The following is a 21,689-nucleotide window of genomic DNA, read 5'->3' as shown; positions in this document are numbered from 1 at the left end:
TATCACCTATATTATTGTCTGAAAACCAGTATACAGTACTCTTGTACTACATATAAATTCGTACCAAATAAATAAATATATAACCAGTTATGAATGGCTTGGAATAGCTACCCCTCCCATAGAAAACGTTTTCTCTTGAGCCTAGCCTGAGAGAACACAGTAACAAGGTAAAGATACTCTTACTTCTACCGTATTTCTAAACTCAACTGAGCACTTTCTCTCTAAACTTTCGATGTTTCTCATAAAAAGAGGAGGTTTTAGCCAAAAAAAAAACTTTTCAAAAATCTTCCTAGATGGGAGGGGGTCAGTGGTGAAAAATCTGCCAGGACGTGGCGGGTTAAGGTCATACACTGTAAAGATCAAGCTTTTGCCTTCAACAGAAATTATTAGAGGAATAACACAGGGTTGTTTGGTTCTGTTTCCTATATAAGAAGTGAATAGATCAATCTTTAAGCAGAAAATAAGAAATTATGAAAAAGGAGAGTTTAGATATAAACAAGTGCTCGTGGGCCCTTCGGTCCCCTCACACTTGCTCCTGCGGTGGGCTCTCGTGTTTATGTGCATTTCTAGTGTAACGTTGTCACTTGGATTTTTGTGGCTAACCAACTGATCGTGTTATTTGCAGCTTTAGGAATGGAACCCAAGTTGTCCGAATGGAAGTCCGAAGTACGCACACAGACACACGGCTACTGCTACACTTTATTTTAGTTCTGCCTCTGGGCAGAAAATTCTACAGAGATCCTATGCTGGGCTTCGGGAGCAGCGTTTTTTGGTCAAAGTGTGATCACTCTATAATATAGGAAAAGTTTTTCAATCGTGGTGGGACCAAGTTTTTTCACATCAGTGATTTTTTTGTGATTTTTTTTTTGGTGCCAATTTTGGTACGATTTGAATGTGTAGTTTCAGCTGCCCAAAATACACACACACACACACACACACACACACACACACACACACACACACACACACACACGGCTAGTGCTGTAGTATATTAGATAATACAAGGTAGCCCATAGTAATAAACATTTAGCCGAAAAAATACCATCATGATCTTTTCTTGCATTGTCTTCCTGCCATCTCATTATGTCTTATTAGCCCAGTGAGCCAAGAGATGCCTTCTTATTTATTTGTGCCATCCTGATGACTAAATTCACCTTCAGATAAGCAGTTAAAAATGGCTGGATTAAATACAGTATTGCCATACTAAGCTGCTTCAGTACAAGAGGCCTGTTTTAAGCTGAATAAATCATCTGATAAGAGTAAATGCAGATAAAACAAGTGATGTTGTCTAGGGCTGGGGTGGTACTGTCAAAGAAGAGAGAGATTGGCCATGTGCAATTTGTCACAAGGCATGGGAAGTAATTCCATATTGTGCAGTGTTTGTCATAAGTGGGTGCATAAGAGATGTAGCTGTATTAGAGGTAGACTGCGAGATATTGCTGATTTCATGTGTGTGGTGTGTCGAGGAGAGCATGTGGATATTGCCAGGCATGAAAGGATTGAACTTGCTGGTGAGTCTCTTGAATGTGTAGAAGAGTTCTGTTATTTGGGAGACATGTTATGTGCTGGAGGTGGGGCAGGAAGTAGCTCTGTGGCCAGAGTGAAGAGTGGTTGGAAGAAGTTCAGGGAGCTGTTGCCTCTCCTGACATTAAGAGGACTTTCTTTCTGTGCTAAGGGATCTTTGTATGCGGCATGTGTTTGGAGTGTAATGCTGTATGGTAGTGAGATCTGGGCAGTAAAGGAAGAGAATATATGCAGACTGAAATGTACAGAAATGGTAGTAATTACACTAGATGGATGTGCAGTGCGTCCGTGAGTGCAAGGCCTGGAGGGTGCAAGGTTTACAATGGAAGAGTTGAGAGGTAGGATGGGATTGGAGTGTATTGGTGTTGTGATTAAAGGTAGATTGAGATGGTTTGGGCATGTGGAGAGGATGAGGAATGATAGTTGGGTGCAGAAAGTGAGAAGTGTTAATGATGGGGGTAGGGTAGTGAGAGGTAGACCGAAAAAGACCAGGGACGAAGTCATTGAGTGTGACCTCAGGGTTAAGTGTCTAAATAGGGAAGTTGCCAGAGATTGAGCAGCATGGAAAGCTGCCATTAGGTGACCAAGGCCAATGCATGGAAGCATGTTGGAGCCTTCAAAACAAAAACTATATAGCAGCTGGAAAAAGTTAAAAGGGATGTCACCCAGAATCATTGGGTTAACTCATTGTACTTGGAGACGTATTTTTCATTTTATTCTTGGCCACTCATTATGTTTTTATTCAACTTAGGATAGACTGTAAACTAGAGAGATTTAGATACAGCATTATTAAAACCAGATCAGTACAAGCTTTTTTTTTTTTTTTTTTTTTTTTATTTTTTTTTTAAGGTAAAATCATCAGGTGGCTGGAAGAATAGCTTTAAAAGAGATATAGTATCTCACTAATTTCAGGGAATGGACTTTGATCCATTCTTGACCATATTCAGTCTTTAAATGTACCAGGGGAGAGTGGCCCATGTAATTGATAATGTTATTCTTAATCTGTCTCTCTGTCTCAGTGTATGTGTGTGTGTGTGTATTTACCTAATCGTGATATACAGGAAATGAGCTATGTTCGTGGGGTCCCATCTCTATCAATAAGTCAGATTTTGCTTTAAACTCGTTCAAGTTTTTAGACTGGACGATCTCTTTGTCCAGGCTATTCCACAGCTCTATGCATCTATAAGGAAAACTATTTTTCTTGATATCCTTCAAGCAGTTTGGCTTCTTCAGTTTCATTCCATGTCCTCTTTGTCACTCTCTTATCCCATACAAACAGATCTTCTCTGTCAGTTTTATCTACTCCCATCATGGTCCTGAACACTGCAGTCATGTTGCCCCTCTCCCTCCTTTCCTATAAGAAGGCAAATCCAGCTTTTCCAGCCTCTCTCTGTACAACAGATAAACCAGACTGGGGTCCATCTTGGTTGCTGTTCTTTGTATTCTCTCAATTTTGTTTATATCTTTCTTTTTGTGTGGGGACCACACTACTGCTGCATATTCTAACCTGGGGCAGATCATGACCACTATAAATTTTTTCATCATCATCTCATCCATATAATGAAATGCTACTCTTATGTTAGTCAGCAGTCTCTCTAACTGTCTTGTTAATGTGTTTTTCAGGTGACAGACTATCCTGGACCAGTTGTCTTGTTAATGTGTTTTTCAGGTGACAGACTATCCTGGACCAGTTGTCTTGTTAATGTGTTTTTCAGGTGACAAACTATCCTGGACCAGCACTCTCAAATCTTTCTCTTTCGCTTTTGTAATTGGTTCATTACTATCTATCTATTGCCAGACGCCTCAATCCCATTTGGGGTGGCCACAAACAAATCGCCTCCACGTCGCCCTGTCCCCCGCCATTTCACTGCCCTGCTCCCAACTCACACCCCCCTCTCTCATATACCTCTCCACCCCATCCCTTCATCTCATCCTCGGCCTCCCCCTCCCTCTTCCCCCCTCCACCTCACTCTTATACACTCTCTTTGTCAGTCTCTCACCCTCCATCCTCTCCACATGGCCAAACCACCTCAGTGTGTTCCTCATAACACTTCCTATCACATCCACATCCACACCACAATGCTCCTTTATATCCTCATTCGTCAGCCTGTCTCTCCATGTGACTCCACAGGCACCTCGTAAATAACTCATTTCCACAGCTCTCACTCTTGACTTGTGTCCTTCCAACAACGTCCAAGCTTCTTTTCCATACGTTAGAGTTGGTATCACAATACTGTCATGTAGTAACTTTTTCACTTCCATGCTCACTTCCCTGTTTCTTATCACTGCTTTCAAAGAACCAGCAACCTTTATTCCCTGCTGTACCCATTCAAGCACTTCACCCTCCAAACCTCCATCCTTACTCATCACATTACCCAAGTACTTAAACGTACACACATTTTCCAATTCCTCACCATCCAACCTCGCTGTACATTCACTGACTTCACCTCTCTCAAAGACCATCACTTTACTCTTCCCTACATTCACCTTTAGATTCAGTTTCTTACACACTCTCCCAAACTCATCCACCAAGCCTTGCAGCTCCCCTTCATCTTCACTCAACAACACAGTATCATCTGCAAACAACAGTACAGGGAGTTTCCAAACACTATTCTCTCTCACCAGGGCCACTCCAACATCCACTACCCTACCTTGTACGTCTTTTATTACCCCATCCATGTACAGATTGAACAACCATGGAGACATGAACATGATACATCCCTGTTTCAACCCAATCTTCAAAGAGAAAAATTCACTTAGTTCACCATCCACACGCACTGCAGCCTTCGCACCATCATACATACTCTTCACAGCATTCAACATCTTCCCATCTACTCCATATATTCTTAATACTTTCCACAATCCTTGTCTATCCACCCTGTCATATGCTCTCTCCAAATCCAAGAAAGCCACATACAACTTCTTTCCCTTCTCTAGAAACTTTTCCACCTAAGATCTAAGAATGAATATCTGATATACACAACCTCTTCCCTTCCTAAAGCCTCCCTGTTCTTCTCCAACTAATTCCTCTGTTCTTTCTCTAACTCTGTCAATAAGTATCCTACCATACACTTTTCCTATTATGCTAAGAAGACAAATGCCCCTATGATTACCACACACTTCTTTCTCCCCTTTTCCTTTGTACAAGGGAATAATTATACGTGACTTCCAATCCTCCGGGACTCTACCTTCCTCCCAGACCAATCTGCACATCTTCCACATCCATTCTACTACTATCTCTTCCCCATGCTTCATCATTTCATATCACACTCCATCAATTCCTGGGCCTTTCCCCAATTTAACTTTCTTCATTGCTTCAACAACTTCTATCCTGCTGATTTCTTCCTGTCTTCTCACCTCCCTCCTTCTCCCAGCCATTCCCCGGCCACTTATACTCGCATTACTTCCATCCTGTATGTTCAACAATTCCTTAAAGTGTTCTCTTCATCTGCTCACTTTTTCTCCCTTCTCCACTAGTAACCTATCATTTTTATCTTTCACTCCCCTGCTAACCTCACTTCCACCCTGTCTTACTCTCTTCACCTCTTTCCAGAACATTTTCTTACAGTCCCTCCACTTTACACTCAAATTCCTTTCAAATTCCTCATCCACTCTCTTCTTACTCTCTCTTACTAATCTTTTCACCTCTCTCTTTATTTCTACATATAACTCTCTCTTCCGCCTCTCAACTTCTTCCACGCCCCTATTTCTCATTCATTCATTGTATGCTTTCTTCTTTTGTGCCACAGCCTGTCTTACCTCTTCAGTCCACCACGCTGTTCCTTGCACCCCCTCTGTCTTCTCTTCCTCCCACACACCACATCACATGCTGCACATATTTCTTCTGTAAATATCCTGCACACACCTTCCACGTCCCTCATGTGCTCCAATTCATATTTGCCCAATCGGTCCTCCACTTCTCTCTTATACTCTGCCTTTTTCTCATCCTCTTGTAACCTTTCCACTCTCCTTGCAACTACTTCTTCCTCTCGTCTTTCCCTTCTTCTATTCCTCCATCTTACTTGGATCCTAATTCTGGCCACCACCAAGTAGTGGTCTGAAAGTCCACTCCCCCAACCTCTGTAAGCTATTGCATCCATTACACATCTTCGCATCCTTTCATCCACACTCACATAATCATTCATTGCCTTCGTTTCATTCAGTTCACCACCCATCAAATAATTCAGTGTTTGCCTCTTGGTACTTTTACCCATTTCCAGTACTTTACATTTCTTTGCTGGTTCCTTGAAAGCAGTGATAAGAAACAGGGAAGTGAGCATGGAAGTGAAAAAGTTACTACATGACCGTATTGTGATACCAACTTTAACATATGGAAGTGAAGCTTGGACGTTGTTGGAAGGACACAAGTCAAGAGTGAGAGCAGTGGAAATGAGTTATTTAAGAGAAGCCTGTGGAGTCACATGGAGAGTCAGGCTGACAAATGAGGATATAAAGAAGCATTGTGGTGTGGATGTGGATGTGATAGGAAGCATTAGGAGGAACACAGTGAGGTCGTTTGGCCATGTGGAGAGGATGGAAGGTGGGAGACTGACAAGGAGAGTGTATGTGAGGGGGGGAGAGGGAGGGGGAGGCTGAGGATGAGATGGAGGGATGGCGTGGAGAGGTAAATGAGAGAGGGGGGTGTGAGTTGGGAGCAGCGCAGTGAAATGGTGGGGGACAGGGTAACGTGGAGGCGATTTTTTTTTGTGGCTACCCCGTACGGGATTGAGGCGTCTGGCAATAGATAGATAGAATTTCATTTCCTACATCCGGCTCCAATCATGTATCCTATCCAGATCCTCCTGCAGCCTCTACCTTCCTCAAGATCTTTGCATCATCAGCAAACAGATTTGCATAACTGTTTACTCCATCTACCATATCATTTACATAAATCAGGAATATTACTGGCGCCAACACCGAGCCCTGTGGCACTCCACTTGTTACTTCTCTCCTTCCAGACATCCTATCCTTTATGACTGTCCTCATTTGTCTGTCTCTCAAAAAGTCTTTCATCCATTCCAGGAGGTTTCCCTTCAGTCTTCCAATATGCTCTAGTTTCCACTTTAGTCTCTTATGGGGTACCTTGTCAAAGGCCTTCTCCAAATCTAAATACACACAATCCACCCAACCATATCTCTCCTGTAGCACGTCAATCGCTCTTGAGTAAAAGTTCAACAAGTTGGAAACACATGACCTTCCACTTCAGAATCCAAACTGACTTTCATCCAAAATATTCGTCTCTTCCAGATATTTTATCCATCTATCTTTCAGGATTCTGTCGCACAATTTTGCGACCATGCTGGTTAGGGACTATCTATCTATCTATTGCCAGACGCCACAGTCCCGCAAGGGGTGACCATTCGACTCTTGAGTTATTTGTTTTACAGGGAGGGACACTAACCCTCCACCAACCCACTTGTTGACACGTAGGAAGCACGTATGGTTTGGTTATATGGTTACCACCCAACGTTGTAAATGGTTTCTTGGCTTGCAGGAAACCATTTGGCTTGTCACTCAATGTAAAGCCACCTGCAATGGAAAGAAAAGCAATAAGAAGTGACAGGAAAGATGGGAGAAATAGGAAGAGAGGAGGGCAGGCACAGAAAAAGAATGATAAAGGCTAAGGAAGAAGCACTGGTCTATAATTCAGGGGTTCCTCCTTGTTTCCTCCCTTATAAATTGGTGCCACATTTGCCCTCCTCCATTCTTTGGGCACTTTCACCTCTTCCAGAGAACACACAATTAAACTGTGAATCTTATCAGCCAGTTGTTCTCTGCATTCTTTCAGTACCCAGTTAGAGATTCCATATGGTTCTGGGACTTTCCTTACATCTTGTGTTTCCAGTAATTTATACACTTACTGTACTTCCACTTTTATGTCTTTTATCACTACATTTCTAGTCACTCCCTCCCCTTCCACAAAGTCCCTTTCATTAGTGAAAACCGATTGGAAACATTTGTTCATTATTTCAGCTTGCATTGCCGCATCTTTATAGACCTCTCTACCTACTTTCAGTTTGGTGATTCCTTCCTTTTGTTTCAATTTGCCATTGACAAATCTATGACCAGCTTGGATTCATCCTTACATTTGTCTGTTATACCTTTTTCAAAGTTCCATTCTTCCTCTCTACGTATGCTTGTACTGTATGTTCATTTCTGGTTCATTTATCTTCTTCCCTTGTTCTGTTATTACTTCTCTCTCCAGTTGTTCCATGCCATGTCCCTCTCTTTTTTTGCTATCATATGCCTATTAAACCACTCCTTTTTCATGTTTTCTTTACCCCTTACTCTTGGCACATATTTTTCCACTCCTGAATTATGGAGGTCAAGAAAGATATCCCACTTCCTCTGTATCTCTCTTGTTTCTCTGAATTGTCTCCAATCCACATTTTCAAAAAAAATTCTCAGTCCTGTAAAGTTTTCATTCCCAAAGTTGTATCTTCCCTGCCTTTATAAGCTCATCTCTTGGCACTCCATTCCCTATTATCATCTGGAACTCAGTGGCCACATGATCACTTTTTCCTATAGGACACAGATATTTCAGAGATTCAGTTACGTCGGGTTCTTTGGTCAGCAGTAAATCTAATCTTGCTGGTGTGTCCTCACCTCGGAATCGTGTGTCTTCTTGGACCTACTGCGTCATCACATTATTCATTGTTATATTTAACAATATAGTGCCCCACGAATCTTCACTGCCTCCTGAGTCTTGTTCCTCCCAGTTCACCTCTCGACAACTAAAGTCCTCCATTAAAATTTTATTGTTGCTTTTCTCAATCACTTTCTGTAATTAACTGGCCATGTCTGACAGCATCTCCTGGTATTCATCGCCATTCCATGCTCTTGTCTTAGGTGGAACATACACTACTGCCATATCTCTCTTGTCATTCTCTCCAGTTTGTAATTCCATATTTATCACTTCAGCCCTACCCTCTCCCATTTCCACAGTATCTACATTTATGTTGTGCTTCACTGCTATCATCACTCTTCCTCCCCTTTTTTCTTTCCTGTCTCTTCTCCACAGTTTGTATTTACCATCTCCCATATGGACTTCAATATCCTCTCTTAAACTTGGTCTCTACAAAGCACATAACATCAGGTTCATGTACCCTCAAGAAATTGTTGGTTTCTAACCTTGCTGATATTAAACCATCAGCATCAGTATATGTCACTTTCAAAATTTTTTTGTTGTGTTTTATACCCTCTTCTCTCCGTCTCTCCGTCGGTACCACTTCCTTAATTTCTGATCCATATCTCTCCAATAAAACACTGTCTTCTCTTCCTCCGTTCTCTGCTCGTTTTTTGCCTTTGCTTCGTTTACTAACTCCTTTATTTTAGCTCTTTGTTCTTCATTTGCATCTTTCCTTATCCAAACATTTTTGAACCCCTCTTTCTCTGATAATTTCCATGTTCTATTGATGATTTTTTTTTTTTTTTTTTTTTTTTTTTTTTTTTTTAATGTGTCCGACTCTGGGCAGAGGCTCAGGGCCTATTCTTGATTTGCGCAGTGGCAGTATCGTAACCAATGAGGTCTTGCCTAGCTGACGTATTTGCTGCTGCTATAAAGGTCAAATTGGAAAAAGTTGTCAATACCATCTCAGCACTTTTGCGGCACCTCGGTTTGGGTTACCTTACCTAGAAGGGAAGTCAAGTCGTACCCCACCTGCTCGTGGTGATCTCGCAGACACCCTGTATTTTTCCATTTCTGTTCTTTGTGTTTTTTCAGTTTTCTTTTTTTTTTTCTCCTAAATTAGGGTGACACAAACGGGGGCAGCGCTACCCGGGATTATCCCGGGTAGTGTTGTATATACTTTTTGCTGTTGTCGTCGTCATTTTGTTTTTGTTTTTGTTCTCCTCTACCATGAGCAAACAACACCAGTGCCCTCGCTGCAGTAGGTCTGTAGCAAAAAGTGCACAAGCACTGAAGTGTTCCTACTGCAGTGAGTGGGTTCATATAGCTTGTGAAAATATGGATGCAGGCAACTGTCCGTTTATGAAGAAGAGCCACCAACTGGGCTTTTGCTGGCAGTGTAGCCAATGTGTTGCACCAGCAGACGAGGTCTTGGCTGGTGGAGGAAGTAGTGTAACCAAGAAGGAGTTTGAAGATAAAGTTATTGGCCCAGTCTTTCAGGCAATTAGAGATATTTCAAACAGATTGGAGGCACTAGAGACCAAGGTCTCATCACCCATGGCTGTCAAGCAAGATCAGGCCAAGTCATTTGCAGATGCTGTTTGCGGGTCTCTCGTGGGGGAAGGGAAGGATCTGCCTGGGGACGTAATTGAGATCAGTGCTCATGGCCAGAAAAAAGCCATTCATAGTCAGCATGTACTGATTGTAAAACCAGAGAGTGGTGCTGATGCCCTGGCAAATTAGATGGGGCCAGAAGACATCAGAGGTGTACTGAACTCGGTACCAGTTGATAGCTGCCATAAGACCAAGGCTTGTGGGCTGGTAATGAAGTTTTCATCAACTGAGGCCAAAGGTGAAGCAACTGGGGTGCTGAGTGATCATTTTGGCTCTGAGGGCACTTTTTGCATATCAGAACCAAAGAGAATGTTGCCTAAAGTGACCGTGACAGGCCTTTCCTCTTCCTTGGGTGACTCTGACATCATCCCGAAAATTCAGAGAGAAAACAATAAACTTAGATGCTTGTTGATCGAGGTTGTACCCTCAACCATCTCTTCACAAGAACAGGGAATGACACCAAAACTGGTGTCTTGAAGATGTTTGTCAGAAGTGAGATCCTCCATCGTAGAACAGGGCAATTATATCTGTGTGGATCTTACAAGATGCCGCGCTTTTGACAGACTCTGGGTTACACAGTGTCATCACTGTCAGAGCTTTGGTCATACATCTGAGAGATGTTCTAGGAAAAAATTATGAACCTAAATGTGTCTTCTGTGCTAGAGCCCATAAATCTAAGGATTGTAGGAACAGAAATTCTCCTAAATGCATTAACTGCTCTTCTTTAAGACATCAAGATGCTAATTCAAATTCACAGTTGGTTGCCCATTTTGCATCAAGTAGAGACTGTCCAATTATGATTTCTCATAGGAATAGATTGATTGAAAACACCAATTTTGACCATTCAAAAAACTGACTACGTCCCTCTTGAACCAGTTAAGGATTGGTCTTTTAAATATTCATTCTGTCCGTAATAAGATAGACTGTATTAATGAAACTCTAAATCAGCACGAGCTTGACATTTTGTGCTTGACTGAAACCTGGTTGTATGAGTCTGATATTGATATTTTTTGTAATGCTTTGCCTAAGACACATTCTATTATTAGTATTCCCAGGTCTGCTGCTAACTATCCGAGAGGAGGAGTAGCACTCAGCTACTCTTCAGCACTTGCAAATGTTTTTCTCATTGACTCAGACTTGACTCCATTTTCATTTGAATTTATGGAAATATTAATGAATTTCCATCAGAGTGCCATTAGAATTCCAATTGTCTATCGACCAGGTCATCCGGATGTAGATCGAGGTTTTATGGATGAGTTTGGACAGTTTTTTTGAAGGGTTTTCTCTTAAATCTGGAGGACTTCTTGTTTGTGGTGATTTCAATTATTGGATTGACAGTCCAGAGTCAAAACCATTTTCTTCAGAATTCCTTGAGTTGATCACCCAGAGCAATTTTTTCAATCATGTGAGTAATCCAACTCATGTCTCTGGACATGTCCTTGACTTGATCTTGTCCCCTGTTGGTTGCAGGCATGTATCAGATGTGGAGGTTGACTCATTTGACCCCCTCATCTCTGATCATGCCCTGATCATTTATAGTTTTGATGTCCCGAAATCCCCTTCATATAAAAAGGTCATCAGGTTCAGAAATTACGGGAATGTTGACCACCAGTTGATGTGTCTTGAAATTGATCAGCATTTGAACTACATTGATTTTTCAGATCTTTCTTTTGATGAGCTGGTTGATATTTACAACAATGAACTTAGGTCAGTTTTTGACCATTATTGTCCTGAGGTAGTAAAAACAATCACTGTACTTGATAATTCTCCATGGTATGGTCCATCCATTAATTCTTTGCGTAGACAATGTAGAAAGGCAGCATGTGAGTGGCGCTTGCAGCGGACCGAAGTAACTCATTTGCGGTATGTTTTTGCGAGAAGAGCAGTCATTCACACTGTAAAAGCCCAAAATGCTAGTTACTGTATTGTCAAAATAAAGTTGATTCATGTGGTGGTTAAAAAAAAAAAAACTGTCTGTAGTTGTGAACAATTTAGTTGGTCAGAGGAATATAATTGTTAAACCAACTTCTGTATCTGATGCCCAATTGGCTTCTGATTTTGCTTCATTTTTTACGACTAAAATATCTCGCATAAGAAGTGATTTAAACAGCAGTTCTCCAAGTGAAGCGTATTCAGTTGACTTCCAGCCACGGTGCACTGGGGATCATTTGCTTTCAACATATCATCCATTGGATGTAAACAAAGTCATCTGTTACATCAGAGAACTTAATAATACATTTTGCTCACTTGATCTGTGTAACATGTCACAACTGCCTGATGTGTATGAGCACGCTGCAGAATTTATCTGCAACATTATAAATAGATGCTTCTTAGAAAGTAATTTTGTGCAGTCTGAGAAATGTGCTTTGCTTAGGCCCGTAATTAAGAAACCTGGCCTTGATGTCGAGAGCATGACAAATTATCGTCCCGTCTCTAACCTGCCTTTTTTTATCTAAGATTATTGAGCGGGCCGTACTCGATCAACTCGTACCACCACTGGAACACAACAGAGTTGTTCCTGTTGTTCAATCAGCATACAGAAAATACCATTCAACTGAACTGCACTAACAAGGATTCATAATGACTTGTAGTGGGATGTCCTCTCTCCTAGTTCTGTTGGATCTGTCTGCAGCTCTTGATACAGTAGATCATAAATTATTGTTGGATGATCTGTATTTTTATGGCATTTGTGATAGTGTCCTTTTGCTCCTCAAGTCATATCTGTCAGACTGATCTCAGTGAGTGGTTGTTGATTACGCTAGCTCTGATTCTGCTCCTCGTCTATTTGGAGTCCCCCAAGGATCAGGTTTGGGTCCAATTCTATTTACTGTCTACACAAGTAGTTTATCATCTTTACTTGATGCTCATGATGTGTCCTATCATTTTTATGCTGATGCAACCAGCTCTATGTTAAGATGTCAGATATCAACGATACTAAGACAAAGCTTGAATCTCTAGTGCATGATATTGAGATTTGGATGGCTAAGAGGAAATTTAAGCTGAATGATGGTAAAACTGCAATCATCATCATCAGAGGAAACAGAAGGGGTGATGACACTGATAATGCCCTGGCTTTGAACATTGGCATGTCACAGCTTCATCCAGTCAGTTCTATTTGAAATCTGGGTGTTTATTTTAATTCAAAGTTTAATTACAAAGAACATATTAACCCCTACACCGCGGGCATGTTTACCGATGTTTTGCGTGTGCCGCGTGGTTATTCGGGCTCCGACAGACTCTCAAAAAATATTTGCCAAAAATCAGTTATTAGTCCTAGAATATTAAAATTACATATGCTTATGGCACATACCTTCAGCTTTCTCCTGGAATGTTTGTTGAGCCTTCGTCAGTTACCGTAGGACTTATGGAGACCTCTGAATTTGGGTAACGAAGTCTCCACTTTGCACTTCCCGACAATGCGTAATATGATTACCACAGCCAGATATTAACACTATAAACACTACTCTATGATTTTCAAGTAGTTTGGGATCCATACTCCAAAAAAAAAGCCACTGTGAAAGCAATGAAAATTATGAGCGCGTCTGACCATCGCACTTGCGCTAGTTAGCTCTTGGTACTCTGTCATTTATTATTCATAAAACCTCTCACACTTTATATTTCTATTACTGTATAACACTTATATATATCTACAGTCTTTATCCATAAGTTTCCTTCAGTAGTATTAGTTTATTGTCACTGTAGGGTTTCAATTTCTTTCAGTAAAATACGTAGCATTCACTTTCTCGTCCTGTATACTAGCATTGAGAGTGAATGTCACTTTCATCTTCACTCTCATAACTCATAGTATTCAGACATGCTAGAGTGAAACTTTCACTTTCATTACTCCTAGGGTATATACTCGTATTCATATAATACTACTCATTTACATTTCTATTTACGTTCTCTATTTTATTTACGTTATTTACATTTCTATTTTATTTACACTGTGTTATGCACTGTCATTTGAAGTAACTTATAAAACTATTTTCCATTGTTCACGTATATTTACATTCATTACTTTCACTTGCTGTTTACACATTATTTACACATTATTTACAATTCCACTTGCACTGTTTTACTCAATAGAAAGATCGTAGTCACTCTTTTATCAATTGTCAGCCCTTTACCTCTTTCCACACGAGGTTTAGTAGGGGGTAAAGGTCACAGGGCCCTTTGCATGGGGGTGAAAAAGTCCCTGAAGTCAGCAAGAGGAAACAGACGTACAGTTGGGGACAGGTTTTCCTGGTACACCTCGCTATGAGCGAATGAATCCTGGCGTACCCTTACTGCATAGCGTGTACCGGTGTCTAGCCCCACCCTCAAACCCCCTACCTCCCTCGCCACCCCCACCAAATGCCCACCACGACACACGGCTGATTTCGATACCGAATTAGTTGTTTCGATGCATAACCGATGATGTGAGTACGAATGGTGTTTTTATAGGCATGGGAATGTCATACAGGTGTTGGATACATAATGGTGCTAAATGACTACTGCGTCCATTCATGCAGTAATACCAATGAAGAAGAATCCACGAGCGCAGTTTCCGAGCTCCTTGAAGCAGTGAGTCAGTCATCACATTACCAATATAGTGACAGTAACAGGAGCAGTAATGATGTTAGTATCACAATATATACTTTCATACAGTAAATAATTAGCCTGTATTAATGTATCCTAGAATGGAGGAAATAATTATACATGAAGCTAAGTTACTGTTGTATTTAGCTCCAGAGTCCACACAGACGCCACAATACACACAAGACACTTGGGGCGTGGGTTATAATAACGCTAATACAGGTATTAGCATATGCGATTTCTTGGAAAACTGATGGTAAGAAGGACCTATCGATTTACATATGAAAGGAATCGTGGATATAACAACACTTTGTCTATCTATCTATCTATCTATTGCCAGGCGCCTCAATCCTGTTTGGGGTGGCCACAAACAAATCGCCTCCAAGTCGCCCTGTCCCCCGCCATTTCACTGCCCTGCTCCCAACTCACACCCCCCTCTCTCATATACCTCTCCACCCCATCCCTCCATCTCATCCTTGGCCTCCCCCTCCCTCTTCCCCCCTCCACCCCACTCACATACACTCTCTTCGTCAGTCTTTCACCCTCCATCCTCTCCACGTGGCCAAACACTTTGTAATTTATGTTTATTACAAACAAAATATAGTCAATGACGACTAGAGGTGATAAAAACAAGTAAATGTTTAGGTAAAGAACATATTCCCATAAAAATATTTACAATTCCACTAATACTTTCACCACCCTGATAACACGCTTTTGTAAATTAAGTTTAGTACAGAAAGAAAAATATCAGTGATCACTAGAGATAAGAAAGTATATTTATGGCAACGTAATTACTTACCTAAAACAAATATTGCCATATACAGTATTTTACTAATACCTAGACCACCCTCCTTGTGTTTCAATAACATTCTGCAGTCTTTCAGGTAAAGAATTTACTAGGACGCGGATCTGTTCAGGATTATGTCTGCTTAATTCCCACTGGGCATTGATGTGCTGCATGAGTTGCTGGGGTGTTCTCTCCTGCCCCATTTTCCAGGTGTTCACCATTTGGGCCCACACATGCTCAGTCACATTCATGTCCGCCCCTTTGCTCGGCCATTCAAGAAGGTGAAGGTTATCATGTCCTTCAAACCATTCTTGAACAACACGAGCCATACGAATGGGACATTGGTCATTCATGAACAGGATAGGCCCCGCTGGGAAAGGGAAATTCCTCTGTCTAAGAGAAGGCAAGAAGGAGGTCTGCAACAGCTCAACATACTTTGCTGCTGTAAACCTCCCCTCAATGCGGAACACATCACCCATGCCATGCAACGACACCCAGCCCCACACATTACAGGTGACGTGACCGGATCGAGCCACCTCAACGATGTTGCGGGGGTCGTATCTGAATGAGAAAACATATTTGTTTCTTTATTGATTAGGCAGTATATTTTATGATGCACTTGTTATTAACGTCAAAGGCATATTTATTGTTAACTGCTGTAAGAACAGTATTTATGCCTTGGTCTTTAACAATATGTGCATCACTTCCACAAGATAAGAATAGCGAATGAACACGGAATTAAACTATAATGAAATGCAGACTTACGTTAACAATAATTATGAGTATCATACCGTGTACTGTTTCTCCGCCAACAATGCATCCTGCCATGTGTAGTGGAAGAGAAACATTTCTCATCAGTAAAGATGACGCGGCCCCAATACTCCATGCCCTTTTCAGCGTGACGTTGAGCAAACGCAAGTCTTCCCGCCTTGTGCTGCTCCGTCAACAGCTCCTTTTTCGCTGGAGTTCTGTGGTGAATCCCCACACCGTGAAGTCTGCGTCGTACCGTTCTTGCTGAAACCTCCAGCCTAAGGTCATCACGAATGACCACCGCGTTAGTCAAGGGCTGAGCTTCAGCCGCCGCGACAATGAGATCGTCCTCTGCCGGGGTTGTTTTCCGTGGACCTCCTGGCCTAGCTAGAAAGCATAAAACTGAAATCCTTAGACATTTTTTATACCAGTGAACACTTTCATCTCTATATTCCTACAAATATTAATGTAGTAATTAGCCACTGACGCAGCAAAATTAGTATGTGCTTCATTTTAGTTAATAAATATAAAGAAAACTACATATTATGTTTTCATTTCACAGTCGTATTAATTCACAGCTTACCCATGTCGGCTAAGTTGCCACTCTCCTCCCACCTCTTTATCCACTTGGCATCTGTGGTGAGGGACACACCAACTTCCTTAACGATGGCTCCTACTGAGAGACCATTGTCATGTAGCGTGACAATGCAACCTCGCAGCACCAGATTGTTCTCTCTGCGATTCATCACGAGTGACGTAGACGTGTAAGCCTTCTCAGTTACCACAGTGACCACAACACCTCCGAAACCCAGGTGTTTGTGGGTCGGGCAGAATATGATAATACCCAGCTTGATGTGATTATGTTGTGATACTTCACTACAGGGTACTTACTGTGTAAAATATAGATAGGCATTTTTGGTATGCTAACATCATTACTGCTCCTGTTACTGTCACTGTATTGGTAATGTGATGACTGACTCACTGCTTCAAGGAGCTCGGAAACTGCGCTCATGGATTCTTCTTCATTGGTGTTACTGCATGAATGGACGCAGTAGTCATTTAGCACCATTATGTATCCAACACCTATATGACATTCCCATACCTATAAAAACATCCTTCGTACTCACATCTTCGGTTATGCATCGAAGCAAACTAATTCGGTATCGAGATCGGCCGTGTGTCGTAGTGGGCATTTGGTGGGGGTGGCGAGGGAGGTAGGGTGTTTGAGGGCGGGGCTAGACACAGGTACACGCAGTGCAGTAAGGGTACGCCAGGATTCGTTCACTGATAGCAAGGTGTACCAGGAAAACCTGTCCCCAAGTGTACCTCCACTTCGGAAGATGAGAGTAAACTGATAAGGGAGGGCCGGGTGGAGGCCTACTTAGGGGATATTCAGTACTACCAATGTTAGCTCTTGAAACAGCTATGTATAGCACTGAAATGATTGGCAGGAAATCTAGACAATACATTATAAATTAGGTAGTTCTAGGTGAATGTAAATATCACTTAGGCTTCTCCCTTCCCTCCTTATATGTATATTTATTACGAAAATAGATTATACGCCATATTTCAAGGGGAAAAAAACAGCGAAAATTAGCGAACGAGTGCACGTGAGGTGTTGTCAAGTGATAATTAGCCAATTCCAGGTGTATGGCACTCTCACTTACCTTATTTCTTTCTTGTATATATTATTTGGTATAAGAATAGGGCATAGGGCTTATTTCAATGGATGAAATCAGTGAAAAATTCCAGGGAAGATTTACTTAGCGTATCACGGCCGGGCAGACGAGAGGATAGGGTAATGGAGGGGGGGTAGGGAGGGGAGTCAAGAACGGGGAGAAATGGCTAAATTGTCAACAATGGATGGGAGTATAGATGAGATTAGGAGTCCTGATTAGTGTTGGATATTGGCAGTACTGATAGATGATACAAGCCCCCACTTGGAAGCCCGGGTGAATTCAAAATAACACAGAATCACAAAAGCGACGCCTCGCGGTATGATCCCTTGCTCCCAAGTGTCACGAAAGTGACGCCCCGCGGTTAAGGGGTTAATCAGGTTGTCAGAGCGTGTAACTTGCATGTCAGAAATCTGTACTCTGTGAGAAAATTCCTGAATAGACGGTGCCTCTCAACATTGATCCATGCAGTGATCTTGTCTCGTGTTGATTATGTAATTCACTGTGGGTTGGTCTTCCAAATAATATACTAACAAAAGTTCAGTCTATGTTGAACAGGGCAGCACGGCTTATCTTTGTTTTCCCTCCGAGAACCTCGACTACCCTGTTCCTGATTGAGTTGCATTGGTTACCAGTAAAGGCTAGCATTGAATTTAAACTGTGTCTTATTACATTCGAGGTTCTTATGTTTGGTGAACCGAAGTATCTTGCTGAATTGTTAAAACTCCCATTGGCACGCCCGGGTGTGATGTTACGCAGTGAAGATGATTCCTTGCGGCTTAACAAGCCAGGAGCCATTCACCAGCCATCTTTCTCTGATTGTTCTTTTGTGTATAGAGCCCCTAGATTACATAACAGATTGCCATTGTCCATAAGACAACTCTATTCTATTGAATCAACTCTATTCTGTTGAATCCTTTAAGAGACAGCTGAAAGCCTTTCTTTTTTCAAAATGCCATGACCTGGAGAGAGGTGCTATGACGGATGATTATAGGGTTTAATTATTCCACTTTCATATATATATGATGTAGCTTGTATTATATATGAGATGTCACAATTCTTGCAATTGTAAAAATAATGTATGTGTGTCGAGCACTAGTGAATTTCCAAAGGAAGAACTGGCGCTTTTGAGAAACGAAAGACCAGATTATTATTATTATTATTATTATTATTACTATTATTACCTGGGACTTAAACTTTACCTTCAATGGCCTCGACCCTCCTTCCTCGTACATTCCTAACCTAAACACTTCTTCAATCTCTTCTTGAGCTTCATTGTTACCCTCCATAACTACTGGTGTTATTTCTTTAACCTTACTCAGTTCTTCTCTTTCTCATTCTGATCCTACTGTCATATGTTTTTCTTTTACTCCTGAAATTATTACACATTTTTTCTTATCTGCTACTTCCCTGACTGACGATTCTCTACTTCTTAGTACCCTAACCACTTCCTTTTCCACTGTTTCCTTACTTTGTTGTTCTATAATCTCTTGCAGATTTACGTTTCCTTCCCCCTGAATTTTCTTCCACCGCTTATGTTGCTCCTTGATTTCCTTAACCCCTTAACCGCGGGGCGTCACTTTTGTGACGCTTGGGAGCAAGGGATCATACTGCGGGGCGTCACTTTTGTGATTCTGTGTTATTTTGAATTCGCCCAGGCTTTCAAGTGGTGGCTTGTATCATCTATCAGTACTGCCAATGTCCAACACTAGTCAGCACTCCTAATCTCATCTGTACTCCCATCCATTGTTGACAATTTAGCCATTTCTCCCTGTTCTTGTCTCCCCTCCCTACCTCCCGTCCATTACCCTCTCCTCTCGCCCGCCTGGCCGTGCTACGCTAAGTAAATCTTCCCTGGAATTTTCCACTGATTTCATCAATTGAAATAAGCCCTATGCCCTATTCTTATACCAAATAATATATACAAGAAAGAAATAAGGTAAGTGATAGTGCCATACACCTGGAATTGGCTAATTATCACTTGACAACACCTCACATGCACTCGTTCGCTAATTTTTGCTGTTTATTTCCCCTTGAAATATGCCGTATAATCTATTCTCGTAATAAAAATATATATAAGAAAGGAAGGGTGAAGCCTAAGTGATATTTACATTCACCTGGAACTACCTAATTTATTATGTATTGTCTAGATTTCCTGCCAATCATTTCATAGCGTATATATTAGCAGCTTTCACCCCGCTGACATTGGCAGCATTGCACTCCCCCTAGGCAGGCCACCACACTGTGTTCAGTTTACTGTCATCTTTCAAGATGAAAGCACGTCGGATTATGCCTGCCCAATTCTGCTGGTTTTTAGCCCCATGCAAAGGGCCCTGTGACCTCTATCCCCTACTAAACCTCGTGTGGAAAGAGGTAAAAGGCTAAGTGACTGCTGTGGAATGTGAACTGGCTAATTTGTCAATGAAAATGATAGACAGTGACTACGGTCTATCTGGTGAGTAAAACAGTGCAAGTGGAAATGTAAATAATGTGTAAACAGGAAGTGAAAGCAATGAATGTAAATATAAGTGAACAGTGGAAAATAGTTTTATAAGTTACTGCAAGTGACTTCATAACACAGTGTAAATAAAATAGAAATGTAACTAATGTAAATAAAATAGAGAATGTAAATAGAAATGTAAATGAGTAGTAATATATGAACACGAGTATATATACTAGGAGTAATGAAATTGAAAGTTTCACTCTAGCATATATGAATACTATGAGTTATGAAAGTGAAAATGAAAGTGACAGATTCATTCTCAACGCTAGTATACAGGACGAGAAAGTGAATGCTATGTATTTTACTGAATTAGAAATTGAATGCCTACAGTGACAATAAACTACTATTACTGAAGGAAACTTATGGATAAAGACTGTAGATATATATAAGTGTTATATAGTAATAGAAATATAAACTGTGAGTGTTTTTATGAATAATAAATGACAGAACACCAGCGGCGAACGATCACATGTGGGAAGGCCATACGCACTCGTAATTTTCATTGCTTTCACAGTGTTTTTTTTTTGGAGTATGGATTCCAAACTATTTGAGAATCGTAGAATAGTGTTTCTAGTGATAATATCAGGCTGTGGTAATCATATTACGCGTTGTCAGGAAGTGTAAAGTGGAGACTTCGTTACCCAACTTCAGAGGTCTCCACAAGTCCTACGGTACTTGACGAAGGGTCAACAAAGATCCCAATAGAAAGCTGAAGGTATGTGCCATATGCATATTTAATTATAATATTCTAGGACTAATAACTGATTTTTGGCAAATATTTTTAGAGAGTCTGTTGGTGCGCGAATATGCCCGCGAGACACGCAAGTCAGGCAAAAACAACCCCACGGTTTAGGGGTTAATGTGCTTCTCTTGCATCCTTGATTTGGATTCATACTCATCTAGTTTATTTTTCATTCTGTCCCTTTCTTCTTCCAAACTCCTATTCTCCCTCTTGAGCTGTTTTATTTCATTTGAGGCAGATTCATTACTCACATTTAATCCTGTGACTTCTCCTTGTTCATCACTGTGTGTGCAAATTTTTTCCAGTTTATTCTGAAGAACTTTGATCTCTCTCTCTTGCTCTAAGGTCCATTCCTGCAACTCTCTAATTACTGCCCATTCCTTTTTTCATTCCTCTCCACTGTTTTCTCTACTCCTGCTACTTTTGTTTGGTTCAGCTTAGTACTGTACTTCCATTTCCCACATCATCTTCGTAGAAGCCCTCAAATTCCCCCTCACCAGTTGTAAACAAAGCACCGTAGTTCTCTGCCATGATGCAACCGCATGGAAACTTTCTATTTCCACTATATCCTGTACTCCTTATGACCAAAACATTTTTTTTTTTTTTTTTTTTTTTTTTTTTTTTTTTAAAACTATTGTCCGATGGGATCACCACTTACACACTCATTCACATAATCACAATAGGCTGGTTTCCTTTTCACCAGAGATTCAGCTATTATTTCCCCACGATCCAGGAAGAGCTCCTTCTCCGTCAGCGACCTGTGTGTGTGTGTGTGTGTGTGTGTGTGTGTGTGAGCCCTACCTCACCCAGCCCAATTGGGTTGACGAAGATGAGGATGATTTAACTCAGATTCATAGAGTTTTCCACTCATGGTTGTTCCACCTTTTCAG

At 41.2% G+C, this 21,689-nt stretch overlaps 1 protein-coding gene across 1 annotated transcript in view; it reads left to right on the top strand.

The window, feature by feature from the left end:
* The window catches only part of Arl8 (ADP-ribosylation factor-like protein 8), a 117,778-nt gene that overhangs the window by 34,471 nt on the left and 61,618 nt on the right, over positions 1–21,689 (top strand). The window lies entirely within an intron of this gene.

This window comes from Coenobita brevimanus, chromosome 90 (genome assembly GCF_032717465.1).
Source record: "Coenobita brevimanus isolate Jiangsu-jjx chromosome 90, ASM3271746v2, whole genome shotgun sequence".
Lineage (NCBI taxonomy): Eukaryota > Metazoa > Arthropoda > Malacostraca > Decapoda > Coenobitidae > Coenobita > Coenobita brevimanus.
Note: the sequence above shows the minus strand (reverse complement) of the source record. Positions and strands in the feature narration are given on the sequence as shown.